A 24,777-nucleotide genomic window follows, 5' to 3' on the forward strand; every position below is an offset into this window, starting at 1 on the left:
CATTGCATTGGGCATGAGGTAAGGCAGACCATCATAGCAGAAGAGTGTGGTAGAGAAAACTGGCTCAGGACATGGCCACCAGGAAGCAGAGAGAGAGAGCTTTGCTCACCAAGAACAAAATATATACCCCAATGGCATGCCCCCAATGACTCACCTTCTCAAGTCACATCCTACCTGCCTACAGTTACCACCAAGTTAATTCCTATCAGGTGATTAATGCACTGATTAGGTTAAGGCTCTCATAATTAAATTATTTGATTGCTAAAACTTCTTGCATTGCCTCACACAGGAACTTCTGAAGGGACACTAATATCTATATCACAACACTGAATCATACAGTGGTTCTATTCCTAGTCATTAGAGGAAACTCCATACTGCTTTACAGAATGTTGTACTAACTTGTTATCCCACCAGCAATGTATGAGTGTAGCTTTGCCCCCAACATTCTCACCAACATTTATTATCATTTGTATTATCATTATTTGGGTGTGGGGCTGGGTAACCAGGGATTGAACTCAGGAGCCCTCTACCACAGAGCCAGTGGTCCTATTTTGTATTTTTATTTAGAGACAGGGTCTCACTGAGTTGCTTTGCTGCTCACTAAATTGCTGAGGCTGGCTTTGAACTCAAGAACCCCCTACCTCTGCCTCCAGAGCCACTGAGATTTCAGGCATGCACCACCACACCTGGCCTATTATTTGTATTCTTGATGATTACCATTTGAACTGGAGTGAGATGAAATCCCAGTGCATTTTTCATTTGCATTTTCTTTATTGCTAGAGATGTTGAATATTTTTCTTCTTTACTGGCTATTTTTATTCTTTGAAAAGTATCTCTTTAATTACTTTGCTCATTCATTGATTGGTTTATTTTTTCTTGTTGTTGTTGTTGTTATTTTTTTTTTTTTAGTTCTTTATGTATTCTGAACATTAATCCTATGTCAGAGGAGGAGTTGGCAAAGATTTCCTCCCATTCTGTCTCTTCACATTCTTGTTTCCTTATGCTATGTAGAAGCTTTTTAATTTTTTGGCATCTTCCTTATTGATTCTTGGTTTCTTTCCTGAGCTTTAGGAGTCCTATTAAGGAAGTAAGTGCATGTGCCAATGTATTGAATTATTCAGTCTATGTTTTCCTCTAGCAGTTGCAAAGTTTATGGTCTAATTCCTAGATCGTTGATACAGTTTACATGGACATATATGCATGATTTAGAGATAGGGATCTAGTTTCATTCTTGTATATTTTGTATATTCTTACAATTCTTGTACATTCAGCACTGTTTGTTTAAAAGACTGTCTTTGTTCCAATGTAGTTTTTGACACCATTGTGAACTTTCACCTGGCTCAAAGTATGTGAGTTTGTCTGTGATTTCTATTCTATTTCATTGGTCTTCATATCTGTTTTGATGTCAGTGCATTGCAGTGTTCATTACTATACCTCTGTAGAATCATTCAGCATCAGGTATTATAGTACTCTAGCATCACTCTTCTGCTCAAGATTTCTTGGGATAATCTGGGCCTTTTATTCTTTCAAATAAATTTTAGGACTGTTTTTCTAATTCTGTCAAGATTGTCATTGATTTTTTTCAGGGGAAGTGCATTGAATCTGTGCAATGCTTTTGTAATATAGCCATTTTGACAAGAATAGTTTTGCCTATCCAAGAACATGGAAGGTCTTTCAATCTTCTAAGGTCTTCTTCGATTTTTTTTGTATAAGTGTTTTATAGTTTTTCCTCGACAAGTCTTTCACCTCCTTTAATAGATTTATTCCCAAGTATGTGATTGCTTTTTAGGTTATTGTGAATGGGATAGTTTTTCTGGTTGCTTTCTCAGTGGATTTATTATTAGATTATAGCAAGTGATTGATTCATCTATGTTGATCTTATATTCTGCTACTTTGCTGAATTGATCTTAAAATTCTGCTTTAATTTTTTAAGTTGTTGATGGATCTTTATTTTATTTATTTATTTGTGGTGCTGAGACTTAAACCCAGTTCCTCAAACATGCTAGGCAAGTGCTCTACCACTGAGCAGCAACCCCAGCCCATATTCTGCTATTTTGCTGAATTTGCTTTTTGGCTCTAGAAGTCTTCTGGTGGAGTTTTTTGGTTCTTTTAGATACAGGATCATGTCATCAGCAAACGGAGATAATTTGACTTCTTTTCCTATGTATATCTCTTTCATTTTTTTTTCTTGCCTAATTGCTCTGGCAAGAGTTTCAAAAACTACATTGAGTAGAGTGTTGAGTGTGTACGTTCTACAGTGTTCCTGATTTTAAAGTGTATACTTTCATTTTTTTCTGTTGAGTATAATGTTGGCTTTGTGTTTGTCATATATAGTCTTTATAATATTAAGGTGAAGATCCTTCTATCTCTAGTTTCTTTAACCTTTTTAACATAAATGGGTGTGTGGGTTTTGTCAAAGGATTTTTCTGCAATTATTGAAATTATTATATGATTTATGTCCTTAATTTTATTTAAATTATAATATATTACATCTATTGATTTGTGTAATTTGAACCAAACTTACATCCCTGGGATAAAACCCCCTTGATCATGGTCTTCCATCATGTTAATATGTTTGTGAATACAGTCTGCTAATATTTTATTAAGGATATTTGTGGCTTTGTTCATCAGGGATTTGGATTGTCATTTTCTATCCTTGACATGTATTTGTCTAGTTTTAGTGTCAAGATGATACTGGCTTCATATACGAGGGTGTACTCTTCTTTTCTGTTTTATGGAATAATTTGAGGGACATTCACATTAGTTCATTAAAGGTCTGGTAGAATTCAACTAAGAATCTCTCTGATCTTAGGTTTAATTTGTCTTTAAGGATATTTAATTGTTCCTTCAATTTCATTGCTTAATATTGTTCTGCTTAGGTATTCTAAATTGTCATGTTTCAATTTGTCTAATTCATATATGTCTAGAAGTTTGTCAACATCTTCTGGATTTTCCAATTTATTTAATATAAATTTTCAAAATAATTTCTAGTAATCCTCTGGATTTAAGAAGTGTATGTGGTGATATCCTTTTTTCATCTCTAATTTTGTTAATTTGGATATTCTCTCTTTTTTTTTAGTGAGTATCACTAGGAGTTTTTCATTTAAAAAAAAACAACTATTTGTTCACTAGGAGTTTATCATTTAAAAAACCAACTATTTGTTCATTAATTCCTTTTTAATTTTTTTTAAGTTTTAGTCAAACACAATACCTTTATTTCACTTATTTATTTTTATGTGGTACTGAGGATCAAACCCAGGGTCTCACATGTATGAGGCAAGTGCTCTACTGCTGAGCCACAACCTCAGCCCCATCATTGATTCTTTATATTTTTAAATACTCAATTTCATTAATTTTGACCCTGATCTTAATTAGTTGTCTTTTGTAAATAGTTTATTTTTCTTTTTCTAGAACAACCTCCTCCCCCTCCTCCTCCTCCTCCTCCTCCTCCTCCTCCTCCTCCTCCTCCTCCTCCTCCGCCTCCCCCTCCTCCCCCTCTTCTTCTTCAATGTAGTCATTCAATGTGGTAAATTTTCCCTTAGAAATCATTTCATAATTTCCCAGATAGTTTGATATGTTGGGTCTCTTTTCTCATTTGTTTCTAATAATTTTTTAAATTTTTTCCCTCATTTTTTTTATGATCCATTCCTCACTCAAAAGAGTATTACTTAATTTCCAGGTGTTAGCATGTTTTCTGTTTTTTAATCTTGCTATTGTTTTCTAACTTCATTCCATCATGATCTGAAAGAACATAAGGAATTATCTCAATTTTCTTTTTTATTTGCAAAGACTTGCTTTGAGTCCTATACTATGGTCTATCCTAAAGAAGACTTCATGTGCAATTGAGAAGAAAGTGAATTTGGTTCTGGATGAATAAATAGTTCAGAGGTTTCTGTTACATTTATTGGATTGATCATGTTTTTAATTTTCAAGAATCTTTACATAGTTTATGTCTGGATGATTTTTCTCTTAGTGAGGGAGGTAGGGAGGTGTTTTAAAGTTACCTAGTATTGCTATATTACAGTCTATTGATAGTTTTGAGTAGGGTTTGTCTTATGTATTTAAATGCACCAAAGATTGGGTAATGAATATTTACAATCATTATTTATCGCTGTTGAATGATTCTCTTAACCAGTATAAAGTGTTAATTTTAGCTTGCTGTCTATTTTGTCAAATATGAATACCTCCTCCTGCTTGTTTTCATTCTCTATGTGCATGGTATACCTTTTCCCATCCTTTCACCTTCAGTCCATGGATGTTTTTGCCTGTAAGGTGAACCTCTTGTAAATAACATATTCTTGGGGCTTGTTTTTAAATCCATTCTGCCAGTCTGTATCTTTGTTTGGCAATGTATATCTTTTGATTGGAAAGTTTTGACCATTTGCATTCAGTATTATTTTAGAGAAATGACTCTTACATATTAACATTTTGATTTATTTCTGATTCTTAATTCAGATTTGATTCCTTTTAATTGACTATTCTAGTGAGACTCATCTGTATGCTTATTCTGATATTCATTATTTTTAATTTTTCTACCTGAAATATTTCATTGAATATGTTTTGTAGTGTGGCTTCATTGTTGTAAATGCTTTTAGTTCCTGCATATTATTTAAAATTTTTCTTTCATTTTCAAATCTGAAGGTTACTTTTGTTGGATATAGAAATCTTGGTTGCTAGCCATTATTTTGAGGATTTGGGGTATTATTCCAAGTCTTTCTGACTTCTACGCTTTCTGTTGAGAAATCAGTATAAAGTCTATATATGACCTGCTTTTTTCTTGTGATCCTTAAAATTCTGTGTACAAGTTATTAGCAATTAATTATAATGCATCTTGGAGATGATTTTTTAATATTACTATCTGAGGTTCTAAGTGCTTCTTGCATTGGAATTTTCATTTCATTTCTAAGGTTTGGACATTTTTCTGATATTATCTCATTGTAAAAGTCATACATTTTTGGGGGTTGTATTTTGGTGCCATTGTCTACACAAATGATTCTTAGATATGGTCTCTTAATGTTATCCATATTTCCTGGATTTTCTGAGTATTGTCTCTTAACATCTTTTCTTTATTATTGACTTTGTATTTAAGGCCTAAGAATCTGTATTCTCTGTGGCATAATCTGGTGATGATTTCAACAGAAATTTTAATTTGATTTATTGAGTCTTTATTTTCAATATTTCTGCTTGTTCTTTTTCCAAAACTCTAACTCTTTATTGAAATTATCTTTAACTTTCTATATTTTCTATCAAATAATTTCTTCATTTTTTTAGTTAATAATCATTTAACTATGAAATCTCTTAAGTTTTTTATTCAACAATTCCTCTACTATGGTATTAATAGAATTAGTTGTTGAAATGTAATTGGCTGTTTGGGTAGCTTATTCCCTCTCATTTTTATATTATTTGTATAGACACAAAATATCCACATCCATCTGCTGGGATGATTATTGCTTCAACTCATTATTTTTCATCATACACAACAACAAGATATACCCTGACATAATCATAAAAATATGGAACAAAACCCACTCCAATTCAGTTCCTAGCACTTCAAACACACACTGCCCCTACTTTCTTGCACTTTAAGAGTCTTATTGAGGAAGTTGTTTCCTGTGTCAACATGTTAGAGTGTTGGGCATACATTTTCTTATAGAAGGTGCGGTGTTTCTGTTCTAATTGCTATCTCTTTGATTCACTTTGAGTTGAATTTTGTTCAGAGTGAGAAATAGGAGTTAAATTTCATTCTTCTACATATGGATTTCCATTTTTTCCAGGACCAATTGTGAAAAAAGCCATCTTTTCTCCAGTGTAACTTTTGGCACCTTTGTCTAGTATCAGATAACTATATTCATGTGGATTTGTCTTTGTGTCATCTATTCTATTCCATTGGCCTTAATGCCTGTTTTGGTACCTGTACTATTGCTGTTTTTGTTACTATATCTCTGTAGTATAATTTTAGGTCCAGTATTATAATGCATTATGGTTTGCTTTTCTTGCTAAAGATTGCTTTGGCTATTCTGGATCTCTTAATTATCTAAATGAAATTTAGGACTTTTTCTTGTTCCTTGAAAAATGTCATTAGGATTTTGATGGGAATTTTATTGAATTCATATAGGCTTTTAGTAATACGGCCACTTTGACATATGAATTCTGCCTATCCAAGAACATGGGAGGTCTTTCAATCTTCTGATGTCTTCTTCAATTTCTTTCTTTAGTGTTCTGTAGTTTTTTATTATAGAGGTCCTTTACCTCCTTTGTTAGATTGAGTCCCAATATTTTATTTTATTTTTAGGCTATTGTGCATGTGATGGTTTTCCTAATTTCTTTTTCAGCATATTATCATTGGAGAATAATAATGTGATTGATTTATGAGTGTTGATCTTGTGTCTTGCCACTTTGCTGAATTCATTTATGATCTATAGAAGTCTTCTGATAGAGCTTTTTTACTTTTCTAGACATAGGATCATGCCATCATTAAACAGAGATAATTTGAGCTCTTATTTTCCTAGCTGTATCCCTTTAATTGCCTATTCTTGCCTGATTGCTCTGGCTAGTGCACCAAGGACTATGATGAATAGGACTGGTGAAAGTGGGAATCTTTGTCTTATTTGTGTATCTGGAGGGAATTCTTTCAGTTTTTCACCATGCAGTATAAGGTTGGTCTTGGATTTGTCATATATATATATATATATATATATATATATATATATATATATATGGATATATATAACACACAATATTGGAATAAATTTCTTCAATCTCTAGTTTTTCTAGTGTTTTGAACATAAATGGGTGTGTATATTGTCAAAAGGTTTTTTTTGCATCTATTGAGATAATGGTGTGATACTTGACTTTGAATTCTATTTATATGGTGAATTTCATTTATTGATTACATTTATTGAACTATCTTTGCATCCAGGGATGAAACCTACTTGATCATGGTGTATTATCTTTTTATTTTCAAAGAATTTTTTTTATTTGTCCCCTGATTTTTGCTGTCCATTCATCATTCAAAAGTGGATTATTTAATCTCCAGGTGTTATAGTGTTTTCTGATTTTTATGTTATCATTGATTTATAATTTAATTCCATTATGATTTGATAGAATGCAAGATATTATCTTACTTTTTTGTATTTGTTAAGATTTGCTTTGTGTCCTAAAATATAGTCTATTTCAGAAAATGTTCATGTGCCATTGAGAAGAAAGTGGATTCTGTTTTTGATTGGTGAAATATCTTATAGATATCTGTTAGGTCCATTTTATTAATCGTATTTTTTGTTCTGTATAATCTTTACTTAGTTTATGTCTTGATGATCTATCCTGTGGTGAGAAAGATGTGTTTAACTTACCCGGTATTATTATAGTGTGGTCTATTTGTTTCTTAATATTGAGAAGGGTTTATGTACATACATGTGCCATTGTTTGGGGCATAAACATTAAAATTATTATATCTTGTTGATTTATAATTCCCTTAAGCAGTATAAAGTGACCTTATTTGTCTCTTCTGACTAATTTATGCTTGACATCCACTTTATCTGATATGAGAGTAGTTACCTCTGTTTATGAGTCCCACTTGAACTACATGTCTTTTTCCATTCTTACACTTTCAGTCTGTGGATATCTTTCCCTAAAATATTAATGTCTTGCAGAGAGTATATTGTGAAGTCCTGCTTTTTTTTTTTAAATTCAGTCTGACAACCATATCTTTTGATAAAAGAGTTTAGATCATTTACATTCAATTTTATTATATGAAGATTATTTTTATTTCCTGACATTTTGATTTATTTCTAATGTTTAAATCAAACTTCATTCTCCTTTATTTATCTATTCTTCTAGTGCAATTTCCCCCATGCTGGCTTACATTTTTATTTTTTATTTTTCTTTCATGAAACATTTCATTATATTTTGATGTGGAGGCTTTCTAGTTATGATTTTTTTGCCTTCTGTTTATCATGGAAGTTTTTATTTCATCTTCAATTCTGAAGCTTAATTTTGCTAGGTATATTATTCTTGGTTTTCACCATTTTCCTTGAGAGCTTAGTATATGTGATTCCAAGTCTTCCTATCTTTTAGGGTCAGGGTTGAGAAGTCATTTAAAATCTGATTCAGTTTACCTCTAAATATAACCAGTAATCTTAGTCTTACAGCTTTTAAAATTCTATCCTTTTTCTGTATGTTAGGCATTTTCATTATAATGTGTCTTGGAATGGATCTATTGTGACTTTGTGCATTTGGAGTACTATATGCCTCATGCATTTGAGTTTTTATCTTATTCTTATTGATTAGAAAATTTTCTGTTATTATTTTATTGAAAAGATTTTGCATCTTTTTAGCTTATATTTCAGAGTCTTTGTCTATCCCAATGATTCTTAAATTTGACCTCATGATGTTATCCCAATTTTTTTTTAATATTCTGATCATGGTCTTTTAACATTTTTTTCGTTATGATCAACTTTATTTTCAAGATTATATACTTGGTATTCAAGGCATGAACATCTGTCTTCAAAATGGTCTGATCTATTGGTGATGTTTTTAACTGAATTTTTAATTTCACATATTGAGTCTTTCATTTCCAGGATTTCTCTTTGGTTCTTTTTCAGAATCTCTCTTTCTTTATTGAAGTGAATTTTTGTTCCCTGTATTTTCTTTCTAATTTCACTCTACAGTTTCATTTAGCTCATAGACCATTTTAACTATGAACTTTCTAAATTTTTTCTATGACCTTTTTTTTTCTGCTGTGGTACTGATGACACCAGTTTTTGAATTATTACGATGGTTTATTTCCTTGATTTTTCATATTGTTATACTATATGTCTAGCCATCAATTGGGCATAGTTATCACTTCTTCTTTTGGCCAAGTGACTATTTCATGAGCTTCTTTCTCTTTAAAGTCCTGGGTTGGATGAATATCCAGATATTGATACTTTAAGTCAATATGTGACTCATGCTGATACCAATATCAGCATCACTTTGAGATGACACTGAACCTTTTTTACTATAATCCTTTAGAGGAAATCCTCATATTATTCATCCCTATGAGAAACAAAAACCTTTTGATACTATTCTCCATGGTTCTTCAAATCCAGGATAAACTTGTAGTAAAGTTCTAGAATAGTTTTTAAAAACCATTTAAAAATACTCAGAGGAGCACTGTTGTGACTTGGTTATTTTGTTTAAATTTTGTGGGTATTCATCCTGTGGCTGCCATCATCCAGGAATCATATCTCTATGTCACTGGGGATTCATGCAGCTTCCATCCAATATGACTCTAAAATTGAAGGGAGGGTCCCTAGGCTTACATGTTTTCTGTCCCCAGTGTCAGTAGTCAGAATTGATGTGGCCCTGATGGATCCACTTTCCTCTGTTTGCGACCAATACCACTTTGCTGTTCTGTCACTGTCTTGTTCAGGTGGATGCAATGCAGTTTTTTTGCCTTTTTCTGGTTCATAGAGGCTGAGCAGATCACTGGGTTAGTCTCATTTGCCAGCACAGATCCAAACCATCCCAATCCCTTTGTTCATGGTGGGGTCGAGGGGTAGGGTGTTTTAGTGATTTTGGGCTAGCAGTGATCCTTCTAGAAGTTCTTTCTGTCTGGATTTTTAACAGTTCCCACTGCAGGGGACTTCCCTTTGGTGTAATTTGAAGCTGGACATGGGAAGACACTGTGTTGATTTAAGGAGCTGACTGGTCTCCTGAATGCTGCACGAGATAGCTATAAATCCCTGGTTCAGCGGCTGTTTGATGTGTTTTAAGAACTCTGCTGCTTCCATCATGCTTTACATTTTGTCTGCCTTTTCAAATGTTATTATGTTGGTGAGATTAAGACATTTTCCACCCCTCTCTTTCTTTCTCTCTCTGTTGACTCTCCTCTCTTTCCCCCATCTTGATTTAGTTTGGTGTTAAGGAACTCTGTGCTCATTTTCTACTCTGATAACTGATCTTCAGGTCTCTCCATATCTCAGATTTTGTAATATTGAGTCTTAGAGCATTTATTTTGCCATTCACCTCTCAATTCTTCTTGTCCTTCACTGCCTCTTTTCTATGTTTGAGGAGATCAAGAATTGCTGCCCACCTCATTTCTCCCATCTTCTTCCTCCTCTCTCTTCTACTTGTGCACTGGGGACTCTTTAGTAAGGCTTTTTCTCTTAAGTGCTCCAGGTTGGGTAATTATCCAAGTACTGAAACTCACACTCAGTATGAATCTTCTACATATGCAGTGTCAATACCACTTTGAGAGGATATAGCCTACGCTTTTAACTGCAATCACTTCAGAGGAAAACCTTGTACTAATAAACCTTAGGGGAATAAATCTTATTGAATGTGTTCTGTATAATTTCTCTAATCCAAATATAAAACTGTAGTAATGTTCTTGAAGAGGTCAAGAAGTTGGTTATTAAAGACAGTAAAATTACTATTACAGTATAATAAAATTATTATTACAGCCATAAAGAAAAACAGGGAAAAATACAGAAGAAAGAAAAGACATACAAACAATACAAACTGAGATTAAAAGAAGAATAAAATGGTATGTTTTGAGACAGCAGCAGATAATACAACAGGAAAAATACAGACTTAGAGGAGCAAATGCAAACCTGAGCTACAAAGACAAACAAGGAATGATTTCAATTAATGCCTTAAAACATTAGAAGACACACAATCAAGGGAACACCTGAAAAGTAACATCTGTATGATCAAAATTGACATTAGAGCTATTTGTAATAGTCCATGCTGAGGTGTGGATATTTCTAATCACGCCTTCCTGATTTAGATTTCATCGGGATTGAGGACTTTTAGAAGATGCTCCCTACTTCTCAGCTTTACCTCTAAATTTCTGTGGCTATGGAGGTAGAAGTTACAATTCTAGGAGGCACCCTCCCACCAATGGTGTGTCCGGGTACATACCAGCTTTCTGTTGGGCTATAGGAAATGTTCCCTAAAGTTCTGTGAGTTAGCAGCAAAGTTACATCTGTGTGCTTGAAAAGTGCTGTGTCTGCTGTTTCTGTTTGATGCGAGGGCGGGGCTGCTACAAGGGGCAGGACTCAGTGCTGTCACTGACTGCTGTGGGATTCTGAACACCTTGCTTCCCTTGGCAGGGGCACCTTTAAAATGGCATGGAGCTTGATGGATATCCACATCTGTGGGGCCTGTGAGTGTAGGCTTTCTGTGGGCAGACTATGGCTCAGAAGGCTTCACCCTAATTGATGCAGCTCACTGAGGTCATCCTTGTCACTGTGATAGAGGTAGGATCTAAGTTGGTCCACCTTTGCCTGAGGATATGGGGAGCTCTGGGTTTGGGGTTTGCAAACCTCCAGCGTGATTTGCTCTTGAGTCAGTAAGAGGGAGGGGATTTTGGTAGCCTTCAACTATCAGTGATCCCTCTACAAGCTCCTTTTGAATGCATTACTGAGACAACCCATTTCATAGGCATTTCATATGGTTTGATTTGTTACTATCTGTAAATTGGGAGAATATGTGTTGATTTAATTTCTTCTAGGGAAGCTGGCTAGCTGAGGACTCTACCAAATGAATGCCTTGCCCAACGTTTTTTTAGCCCACAATTTGGCCTAAACTTTATGATTTCCTTCATTGTCTTTGCTGATCGTGTCATTTTTTGACTTGGTTTGCTTTTCTTTTCAACTGTTATTCTGTACATTTACTTCCGCTCTTTCTCTCTTCATTATTCCTCATCCTAACCTACTGAGAGTTAAGGGTCAAGAGGTTCTGTCTTTATTTTCTGCTCCAGTAACCAAATTCCAAGTCTCTTCTGTCTTAAGCTGTCCAATTTAATTTTCAGAGGCTCTACTGTAACTACTTTTCTGGTGTCTATTCTTTCACTACTTTTTTTCTGGGCTGTGGAGCTGTAGAAGTTGCTGCTGCTGTCCACTCCATCATCTTTTATGTTACGTTTCTGACAATTATGTTCACCTTTATGAATACCACCCAAACCAGGTATAATAGTGCTCACTTGCAATCTCAGTGATCAGGACTGAGGCAGGAAGTTTGCAAGTCTGAGGTCACTTTAGGCAACTGAGCAAGAACTTGTCTCAAAATCACACACACACACACGCACACGCACACACACACACAGAATGCACAGTGGACTGGAGATGTAGCTCAGTGGCAAAAGGCCCCTGGGTTCAGTCCCCATACTGTAAAAAATACACACATAAATACCACCCAAAACAAGATAGGATTTTTTAACCTTCCAAATAAGATTTTAATGCCATTATGTAGTGTATCCTGCCCTCTACCATGCTGAGGCAACAGCTTTTGATTTCTCTCACTATAAATTCTTTTTCCAATAATTAGAATGCACATAAAAGATTTATAAAATATTTATTGTTTTATATCTGGATTCATTTTCTCAACATGATTTTGAAATTTATCTACGCTGTTTTGTAAGTATTCAATTATTTTTTGCCCTGAATATTCCATTTTATAAGTATACCATGATTAGTTTAATATTTTCTCTTATTGGTAGCTATTAGGCTTTTCCCCACTGTTTATGTCTTATAAACAAGACACTTATAAGTAAGTTTTAACATACACTTTTGTGGACATATGTTTTCATTTCTCCTACATATATACATAGAAGAATTGCGGGCCCATAAGATAAATAAATGTTTAAATGTAGTAGAAATGGCCTAACAATTTTACAAAGTGGTAATATCATTTTATACTCCCATAAACAATGTGGGAAATGCTCTGTTACTTTCATTTTTTATAGCATTTAGTACAATTAGACTTCTTTAATTTTAGTCATTCTGTTAAGTGAGAAATTTCTCATTGTAATTATAATTTGCATTTCCCAATGACTAATAATATTGAATACTTTTTCATAGGCTTATTGGTAATTCTTATTTCTTGTGAAATGTTTCCCAAATTCATTCGATGTATCGTTCTATTTTCATTCATTTTTGACTAGTACATATTCATAAATTTGCTATCTTAACATTGGACATGTAATTATTCATTCTCATATTTTGGTACACAGGTTGTTTCTAAATATTTTACTAATACAGATTAAACTGTCATTATCTTTTTTGAATGTGCTTTATGTATAAGATCCTGCAAATTTGATATTTACTTTCATCATCACATTTCTAAATTATATAATGCTATCATTTGGATATGAGGTGTCCCCCAAAAGCTACTGTATTAATAAAGGAATGTTCAGATATAAAACAATTAGATTATGAGTGCTGTAATCTAATAAGCCTTTTTTTTTTTATTGTACTGACCCGGTGGTATCTATAGGCAGGTTAGATATGACTGGGAGCATCCTCTGGAACGGTTCATCTTCCCTGCAACATCTTCCTACTTCCTGGCCAGTCATGCATAAAGAAGAGCTATTCTCTGCCACCATGATATTCTGCCTCACCTTGGGACCAGCACAGTATAATTGGCTCACCATAGAGTGAATCTCTAAAGTAATAATAATATATATATGTATATATATATGTATATATACATATATATATTATATATACATATATATATTATATATATACATATATATATATTATATATATACATATATTATATATTATATATACATATATTATATATTATATATACATATATATATTATATATACATATATATATACATATATATATACATATATATATACATATATATGTGTGTGTGTGTGTGTATACACACACACACACACACACACACATAATAAACTTTCCCTCCTCTAAGTTGTTCTTGTCTGATATTTTGGTCACAGCAATGCAAAACTGGCTAATACAAGTAATAATTATATTAATTGATAATTAGAAAGTGTAATTATTCTGTTTTCTTGAATATACTCTAAAGCTTATTTGTTTTGCTTAACCGAAACTTTATGTCTAATGAATAGCAATTTCACATTTTCCCTATCCCTCTGGGCTTGAAAATCATCCTTTACTCATTGATGCTATATATTTAATTATTTTAAAAACCTCATATAAATGAGATCATGCAGTATTTGTCTCTCTGTGACTAGCTTAGCATTATGTCCTAAAAGTTCTTCCATGTTGTTGTATATGGCAGCAAATTAATTCATTGTATGTATGTGTATAGCGCATTATATTGATCCATTTTTGTGTTAATGGATATTTAAATTGTTTTCATATGTTCACCGTTGTGAACTCTGCAAAAATTAGAGTGCTATTACCGCTTTAGTATCATATTATACATTTATTACACACAGAGAGATATATACTCACACACACAACACACACATATATATGCATACACACATATACAAATATAAAATAATTACGTATATCTGTAATATGTCCATATATTCTAATCCCACTTCTATAAACCCATTATCTCAGTATCCAAGGGTACCAGACAAGCATTTGCAGCCACAACTTCCTCCTTTTCTATTGTAGAAAAAAATAAGACAACAATGTATATATGAATCTATAAGATTTTGTTTTGCACTTCTACATATCACAAGTATTCTAGAATTCAATGTATATAGATCCACTTGTTCTTTTTCTAAATTATTTATGTCTCTCTCTCTCTCTCTCTATATATATATATATATACACATATAATTAACGTATGAACCCTTTTTGTAGTATATTTTCCTCTCCTTTCTTACATTTCATTCTTTCTCTTGAATTCTTTCCACATTGACATTAACCCTCAGTAAATCTTTACAATCTACCATATATCATCTGTAATTTCATGCATGTTTATATCATAATGAATGCAAACACAAAAACACCATTTTCAGTTTATTAATAAATATATAATTTATTACAAATTATTCTCATTCAAGATTTCATCCAAGTCAACTCTAACAACATTATATATTAGTTTAATATAAAATAGTATTTCATGGTATCTATGTAATCTAATATATTCAATCACTCTCCTATTACTTTGCATTCTACATGTTTCCATGTTGTTGCTGGTTTGTTTGTTTATTTGTTTTTTTTTTTTTTTTTTTTTTGACACAATGCTTGTAATGTGATAAAAACCCTAAAACATTTTCAAGCCTATATTTTTTTTATATCTATGCCATTAATTACCAGGGGAGGGATTTCTGCATTAAAATATGTACATGCCTTTGAGTTATTTTGCTTGTTATTAATTTTAGTAGCTGCTTCTGGATTATTTTCTAAAAGTATTCTGGCAACTTACATTGTTTTATTAAGTATATGAGACTGAAATTTGTTCAAAATGACATTAATCTTTCACATTTTTGCTGTCTACAGAGTTATACCCTTTGTCAACTTAATTTATATTTTCTGAACTTCTAGGATTTTTTAACTGCATTTATTGGTTACCTTGAATTTTTCTTCTCTAAATTATTGACTCATATACCTCTTTGCCTATTTTGCTATTGATTATTTTATTTCTTGACATTTGAAAAACACTTTCTATTTTAAAATGATATTTTCTGCTAATATTATTTTTCTTTCAAATGAATTAATTTCAGGTACATCTTGTTAATTTTTTCCTTTTTTCCATTTTTCTCACTTTGCAGTAGTTTTATGCTTGCCTCACCTTGCCCCTGATCTCCAGTTCAGTATCAGTGATTATTGACTTGAGGTGACCCTTATTGCACTTTTGAGGAATTATAGATTGAAACATGAATCATTAAACAATTAATACTATGGCTCAATGCCTGACTGAAAGATTCTCTAATTTTCCCATTTTCTACCAGGCAAGCAGTGTTACAGAATCCACAGTTTCCCTAAAAATCTGATATGACTTTACTCAAGGATTTTCCATATCTAAAGGTGGAAGCTGTTTCTCCTCCCTTGACTCTTGTCTTGCTTTATCACTTGATGTGACCAGTGGAATCGGGGGATAGTGATGCTCTGCCAGTTAGGATTTAGCCTTGAAGAGGACTAGGTGTATTTGTTTTCTCCCTTTTGGAATTCAGCCAATATATAAAATGGCCAACTATCCTGAGACTATAATAATCAGAAAGAGCCCAAGTTAACCTCTTGGAGAGGAAATGAAAAATATTTCCTCCTAGTAGGTAAAGCCTTTTTGAAACTTCCAGCAAAGTCAAGTTCCCACTGACACTGCTGAACAACTAGTGACCCAAGCCAACAAGTGGAACAAAAGAACAGTCCAATTGGGTCTAGTCAACAAAATTGTGAGAAATAACAAAATGCTTTTGTTTTTAAGCAATGTGTTTTGAAGTGGCAGGAAAGAGATGAATCATTTAGATACTATTTAACAATAACTCTTAGTGAAACTTCTGCCTGCAGTAAACAAGATTGTGTGTGTGTGTGTGTGTGTGCGTGCGCGCGCGCATGTGCAAGTGTCATAAGGCTCTCTGTGAAAAAGAAAAAAGTCAATATTTCACTTAATGGTGATGTCCAGATGCTTTCTTATTAACATGAGAAAAATAGGAAATGCTCACTGTCACCATTAATGTTGAATATTATGGTAAAACTCTAATCAATAGGCACAGATCTTATAGATCTCTTACAGAGGTCACTGGCATAAGTATGCCAGAGCATCAGCTACTAGCATTGATTAATTACATGATTCTTTACCAAAAGAAAAATTTTAAATTAAGCCAAAGAGAAGATGACAACCAATTCAAAATAAAATTAATACGTTGAAATAAAAAGGACTTTGTTTAAAATAACTGGTTAGAAATTTTTAAAAATTATCTCATTCAAAATGCATTGAATATATGACATCTTAAAATTGTTCACTGGAAACATGAATAATCATGGGACAAATAAAACTTGGTAAAGGTAAATATATATATATATATATATATATATATATATATATATATATATATATAATTTTCAATTATTTCATAATTTTCTAATAGTAGGACCCACAGATATTGGGTATTTTTTTATTTGTTATTGTGAAGTATATGTAAGTTCAGAAAGTGGAGGTAGGTTTTTTTCCAAAAGGAAACAAGAAGTGTGAAAGAGATTAGCCTTGAAAATAACAAAAGTTATTGAAAACAAGGGTTAAATAATGTGGGTCAAACAAGTAGTAATTCAGTCAAATGTGTAAGGAATTGGAATAAAAATTGAAAAATAACTCTAATACTACAATTTGGCACTAATTATAAAATGTTAGAATGTAATATAATGGCATAAAAATAAAAGAAAAAAACATTATTCTATAGTGTTGGTATATCTATTTTTAAATAATACAAACATATTACAGACTCAAATTATTGTATTTATAACTTTATAACTGTAACAAAGTGTTAAATACAAAAATAAATATAAAATGATAAAAAATTAAAGGGAATATGTTTATTGAGCTATAAACTCAAGAAAGGAAAATTCTTATGGAAAGTTCTCATCCTCACACTAACCTTGAGATCAAGCTGGGTATTCTGCAAAACTTTATTTTAAAGCCAGCAAGCAGTGATGTCATAGGTAGCTTTTGTGATAATGGAAATGTTTGATAGCTAGGCTGTTCAATAGAAAAGTCCTTAGTCACATGCATATTTTTAGCACCAGATGTGGACTGCTCAAAGGAAGAAATGTATTTTAATGTTATTGAAATTTAACTAATTTAAATTTAAATATACTTAACCACAAGTAGCTCTACTGTAATGGATAGCACAGCATGAGAGAGCTTATGACACAAAGAAGCTAAATGCACTGAACTATAAAAGTGTGGAACCCTTGAAAGAAGAAAAGAGACCTATGCCTCCTTTCATCCTTAACTAAAGAGCAGATAAAGCCAGAAAGTAGAAACCAGATAGTCTTTTTAAAATTTTTATTGGTCAGGAGTGAGCTGATGTGACAGATTTGAATCCTGAAGAACTGAGGAGAGAGTGAGTCTTCACACATGTATCAACACACCATTCCCCTCCATCCTGAAGTTTTCACCATAGGCAAAGGGTAAGCAGACCAAATCTGGAAATCTGGGAGAGCTGGGAACCATTTTTCTTGGGGAAGTACCTTTCCTCAGTGCAATGAATTACCACTTAACTATATATAGGATAATTTCATTACTCCATATTTGAAAATTGTTTATAATGTTTCCTATATCTTAAAATAGTACACGAAGAATTATCATTCCAACAGGCATTGCTTTCATACATTCTTTATATTTGTCCAATGTAGATTTCATATTCCACAATGTAATATAACAATTACTCTCCACTTATTTTCTTAGTTGTGTTTCTTAATTTTATAATTATGATTCAGTGGGGGAATATTATGCTTACATTAATTCTTTATATCGTCTACACTTTTCTTGTTTCAGACTGCAATGCTTCTTCAAGGATAGCACAACATTGATAATATTCCTAAATTCCATTTTTTTCTGAATAGCAAATGCATTCTGGTGTTGCTGTAACTCATTTGAAGTTACAATATAATGTTCAGGCTCAGTGAGCCAAATTCCATCTTATATAAAAATCCACATTTGATATGTGCTTGATTTACATAATTTATAATTAAATCAAAGTCCCAATTTTTGAGGTAGTTAATGAAATGTAAGCTATTTAAAGGCAATTGAAATGTATTATAAGATCAAAATCATATTTATCCTTATAAATAGTCCTTAAATAGTCAAGATTCTTGAATCATTTTTCTTTCTTGGCTAGATTTTCATCAAAACTGCTAAAAGAAAATGCAAGTGACTAAATTTTAGAAATCGATAGCTCTTTTGCTGAACTTCCATGGGAAATGTTAATGAGCAATGAGTATCTCAAAAGGAGTTGTTCTTTTTGTATTCGTTTTACAATACACAAATTAAGACATCCATAAAACCAAACTATTTACACCAAACTAGTACATCATATTAAATATTTACTAACATTTCTCCAATGGGACTTGGTTAAAGTGAGAGCACAGATATACTTTTGTACATACGAAATTTCTTTTGAGGCACTCTTACACTTAATAGTCACTTAAGTTTCAAAATCATCACACCACCTGCCAATGGAAGTAAAATGTGATCCCATATGTCAGTCTCAGACCCACTCACTATAAATTCTTTGCAGGAATTGCTCTGCTTTTTGTCAGTATGATCCCACTGCCAATTTTGCTCATCTTCCTGTCTTCTAACTTGTTATCAGAAAAAAGAACACTCCAGCTGCTTCAGCACATTTTTATATTTTGTGGGTTCTGTGAATGTATATGCTCAAGTTTAATGTTATAGCCGTGATGTTTCGTCCTCCCCCACATAGCCATATATTTCTAAACAATCTGCAAAGAAGCAACTCTGAAACTAAAATTAAATTAACAGGGAATTAAATAGAAGTGGTTGTGATCTATAGCACTTACTAGTGTCCACCCCCAGAGATTAGTAATGCCCACATGCTCTGCTCAGTCATAAAATGAAATATCTACTTCTACCTTTATTTCTATTTTCATTCACATAACCTGGATTAACTTAAAAGTGAAAATAAAACACAAAGAAAAATTATAAGATAATTTTATATCTTATAAATACTTTTAACAGCATTTGTTGTTTTATGACCTTATATATTTTTATATTTTATATATATATATATGTGTATATATATATATTATACATATATATAGTAAAATACAATATGTATTGGGGTAAAAATCTCCGTGTCTAAAATATAGAAATAATGCAATGTTTTTCCAGTTTGTTTTCACAATTTATATTTTTAATAATTATTTGTACTAAGTAAATAAAGTCATGATTTCTGAACTCAGTATTACCAAATTGAAAAAGGAGTAACATACAATTTCCATATTTGTATTCTGTTCTTTGGTAAAACTATACACAAGTACAATAGTCAAACACAGATCTAGTGATTATTCCCTTTATTTATGGTCAAGATCTCCAATAATTTTTCAGACAGAAAAGTAATTGAACTGGGTCTTGAAGGATAAGCAGAAGTGCACTTCTGCATTCCATTGCTATATAAATTCTTTCCAGTTCTGGCTAAATCCTCCCATTCCATAGGCTATTGATGTCCATCGGGAAATTTTCTCTCTCCTGCACAAGTGATTGTTCATTGTCATGCAAAAATCTGTTAAGAGCATTTCATTGTTGCTGTTTTAAAGATATCATTGAACTATCTTTAAAATATTTTTTCAGTTATTCAGAATTACTATAAATATTTTCATGTATATTCATATAAGAATTATATTATCAAATTAGATTCCTATGGAAAAATACAAAAAAAAAATAGACAAGTTGATTTTTAAGCTAACTGTGGACCTATTATTTACTGGTTATATTAAGGAATGATAGACATACATTTCTAGAGGTCAACATGAGGGAAAATAAGACAAGAAAGCACATCTAATACTGGAAGCTTCATGGAGGAGATGAAAATTAAGTCAATTCACAAAGATTACAGGAAATTTGGATTGGTAGAAGAAAATGGGAATATTATTCCAGATCTCATGAAAAACTCAAGCAAAAGTGAAGAGAATAGCAAAAATATTATTTTGAGTAGATTAGAAGGAGAAAAATGAGAGAAATCATGTCTGAGGACAAGTGTAATTACTTCCCTCAGCTCTCAAGATCCATGCTGGTACTATATAGCCAATGTTCTGAATCAGAAAATAAAGTGGCTTTTATTGTGTTATTTAACTTCATACTGTGTTACTTAACTCCCACTAAGTCCTACCATTTCTGTTGTCCAAAGTAACTTTATGGTTTAGTGGAGGATGTCAGGCTCAGGATCCTCTGTGCAAAATAATGGCAACTCCTGCTTTGCCCTCTACTCCCAAAGCAATTGTGAAATTAAATTGATATTAAATTTCAAGCTCCAGAGTTAAGTCAGACTACCAAACTGCTTACTGAACTAATTTATAAAATACAACAATTTATCCTGCCATTTTGGTACATATACAGAATGGTAGGATTCATTGGGGCATATTTATGCATATATAAAAACATAGTGTGTTCAATTTCTCTCCTCAGTACCTATCTCAACCTCCTTTCCACTCACCTCCTGATCTCCTGTTTCTGCCCTAATGGTCTCCCTTCTACTCTTATTGTCTCCCTGTGTTTTTTTTTTTTTTTCCTCATTTTATTTTCCCTCTAGCTTCCACATGAGAGAATGCTTACAATATTTTCTCTGTATTTGACTTATCTCGTTCAAAATTAGTCTCCAGTTCATCTATCTTCCTGCAAATAACACAATTTCATTATGCTTTATTGATGAATAAAACTCCACATCGTTTCCACATCTGTATCCATTCATGTTTTGAAACGCACCTAGGCTATTGTGATCTGTGCTGAGATAAACATGGGTATGTATGAATCTCTAAAATATGTTGACTCTAATTCTTTAGAAAAAATATGAAGGCATGGTATAGCTGGATCATATGGTAGTTATACTTGTAGTTTTTTGTGGAATCTCCATTCTGTTTTCCATAGTGGCTGTACTAATTTCTATCCCCGCTCCCCAACATTGTGCAATAGTTCCTTTCCCCCATCCTTACAACAACCAGAATTTATTTTTATTTATATTCTGGATACTTGCAATTCTAACTGGAGTAAGATGAAATCTCAGTGTAGTTTTGATTTGCATTTTTCCAATGGCTAAAAATGTTGGACATTTTTCCATATAATAGTTGGCTATCTGTATTTCTTTCGAAAAATGTCTGTTAAATTCATTATTTGGATCATTTATTCATTTAATTTTCCTGTTTTTTTTAGTTCTTTAAATATTCTGGATATTAATTCTCTGTCAGAAGAGTAGCTGGCAAAGATTTTCTCCTATTCTGTCAGTTGTCTCTTGACTCTGTTACTTGTTTCTTAATGTAACTTTTAAAAAAAAAATTACACCTGAATTGCTGGCACATGTGACTAAGTTATATTTAATTTTAAAATTAATTGAAATTCACAAAGCAATACACAAAGCTTAGTAAAATATATTAAGGAAATCTTGAAGTTTTGTTTTATTTGTCATCTTTTTCTTTTCTTCCTGAAGATTAAGAGAAAAGGCAACCTTCTGTATTATAGGTAGGAAAAAAAAAGCTTCATTTTCCAGGATTCCAGCTTTTAAGAACTATTCAGAATATAAATTAGAATTATATGCTCACAATAATTAATATTGTGCTTTATAATTACTACATATTTCATCTCTAAAATAGACTATGAACTTCTTAAAAATAAAGATAATATGTATTACCAGATACAACATAGTCCATCATAAATACTATTGAAAGGATGCATGTATGAACATTATTTAATGTGAAGTTTTAAACATACGGCATGATTGATAAATATAGATTTATGACCTACAATTAAAAAATACAAAAAAGACTATCTTCATGAAGTTTTGAATAACTTTTTCCACAAGTAACTTCAGATAGTGACAGTGAAATAGCTGATTCCATTGCATAATTAAAATAATAGCTAACCAGCTGGAATCTCTTTGCTATTCAGATCCCTTTTCTCATAATGACCTTTTCATAAGCCAATACAAGCAACTGAAAATCCTGACAACAAAACATTCTGACCTAATTATATACCATGTGCAGCTGTTTCAATTTGAAATTATGCTAGTCCCAGTAAATGAAACTTAAAAATATATAAATAACCGATTTGAAAAATCAGAATATCTAGCTATGTCATGTTCCCTATAGATGTGTCTCTACTGTGCTATTTTATGAATATCATTAAAAATCCCACTTTCCTTTGAATTGAAAACCCTTGAACCATTTCAGACAATGCTAGGTCTTCATACTTTCATTAACTTTCAAAATACTGATTAGGTCTTCCAACTAGAAGCTCTTGACAGCCTTTCTGTCTCAAATCTCTCATCAACTCATGCTTACATGATCTGAATAGAGCTAGTAATTTGCATGCCAAGTTACCAAAATGCAGCTGTTACCATTTCCATGACTGTACATAATTATCTTAAAATACAGGTCTTCCAATAAGACATGAGAAACTGCAGGTTAGAAAATGGCCAGTAGTTCCATGCTCCTGTCCCTATACAATAAATAAGCCTTACTTGCTCCTTGTTCTTTTAATCTATTTTCAGTGTAACATTCTCTTGCAATAAAAATGTCTAATTTCCTCTTAAACTTATTTATACCATTTGCTTCAATTGCCGTATGTTCCTCCTTATTTCGTATATTTATTATCCATTGAGCGAAATCCAACTAAAATCATTCAGAATGAACAAAAATATCCACCAGAATAAGAAGTTGCATGTCCAATCTCATTTCACCTCATATTCCTAAATCATACTGCATACACAGTTCTTCCCTTTTGCCTTTCCCTCATAATAAGAGTAACTGACAAATAAGGAAATTTAGAAATCCTATGTGATATACAGAGCTCCAAGGCCTATTTATAAGTTAGTTGACCATTTGAAAAAAAAAGTAATTTTTAAATATTCTGTTTCCTATATTTCTATAATGCATTTTTCTTTTTTAAACCTGGTAAAATAATTACTTTAAGAAAACATCCATCATATCTACATTCATTTTTGATAGGAAAAAGTCTCTGCTTTGTAGATGCTTTCTACCATCTCCAAATGGGAGAATTAGTGTTAGAAATTCAAAAATGATATTATAACAAAACACCAGAACTCTAACCAAAAATTTTGTTCTTTGATAACTATTGTATTAAACATAAAGTAAGATTTTTTTTTTTTGCCCTCAATATTCAAAAGATTTAAAATTCATTGAGCTGTAAGGAAGTCTGTCATGAGAGAAACAACTTCTCCCATACACATATTATGTTTTGATTCCCTTTATCCACTAAGGGTTACTCACTTGCACTGTCTTGCCCACTAAGAGTTAATATCCTTCCATCCTTAAATTAGAAAATAGAGAGTTTTTGTAGTTATAACATGAGAAGGGACATCTGGTAAGGCATGCTAATAACAGAGTGGGAGTTTTGACTTGGTGGACTGTCAGCACTGTTCTTTTATAGATCTAGAGATGATCAAGAAGCTTTGCAAATCAGACACAACTAATGGCCATCATGTTAATAGAAGGCAAGCATTGAGCCAATTTTTTTGTGCTTGGGAATAACTGGTTGAAAAAGTTAAAGAAATTAAATGCAAAGCTCAGGGATTTGTGCTGATAGGAAAATGGATGAATGTAGTTAAGTGTATATGAAAAAATTCTGCCTACATTTAGTACAGCCTCATAAGCCTCATCCTAACAGATTCTCTATCTGTATTTTATTCAAATAATGACTATGAAATTATAATAAACTTTCTCTAAAATTCCTACCTATACACACCACCAAAATAACATAAAATAAAATAAAATTCACACCTCAAATTTTGCCTAAACTACTTCCAGGAAGAGATTCAATTTCTAAGAGTAGACAGGATTGATTAAGGAAATCACATTGAACTTGCTACATCAATATATAATTTGTTGGTTCAATATTATATCAGAAATTGAAATTGAATTTCTCCTGTGACTCATTTAAAATTGACCTTTTTTCTTTTGTTATTAAACCTATGAAAACATAATAATCCAAAGACAGTAATACAGCTTATTTATCTCATGGTGGTTTGAGAAATTAACAAAATAGTCCTTGTTCATGATGTACCTTATTGGAAACTATCTGGCTTACATATAAGGTTTATACCCTTCCAAGAATTCTGCCAAGTCAGGAATAAAATATGATTTGGGGGTTTTGCTTTCCTTGTTTTCGCATGGTAAAATAACTAGTGGATAATATTTAAGATATCAAAAGAGACGAAGCATTGTTGAGTCCTTTTCAGTTTATCACATAAACATAACATGTACTGACCTTGCAGGAATTAATTATGTGACAAAGATGTTCTAGATTTAAACACAGCTAAAGCCCTCTTAATGTTCTCATTTATTCTGATTTATACTTGTCAAGGATTTT

The sequence above is a fragment of the Marmota flaviventris genome, chromosome 8 (genome assembly GCF_047511675.1).
Source record: "Marmota flaviventris isolate mMarFla1 chromosome 8, mMarFla1.hap1, whole genome shotgun sequence".
Lineage (NCBI taxonomy): Eukaryota > Metazoa > Chordata > Mammalia > Rodentia > Sciuridae > Marmota > Marmota flaviventris.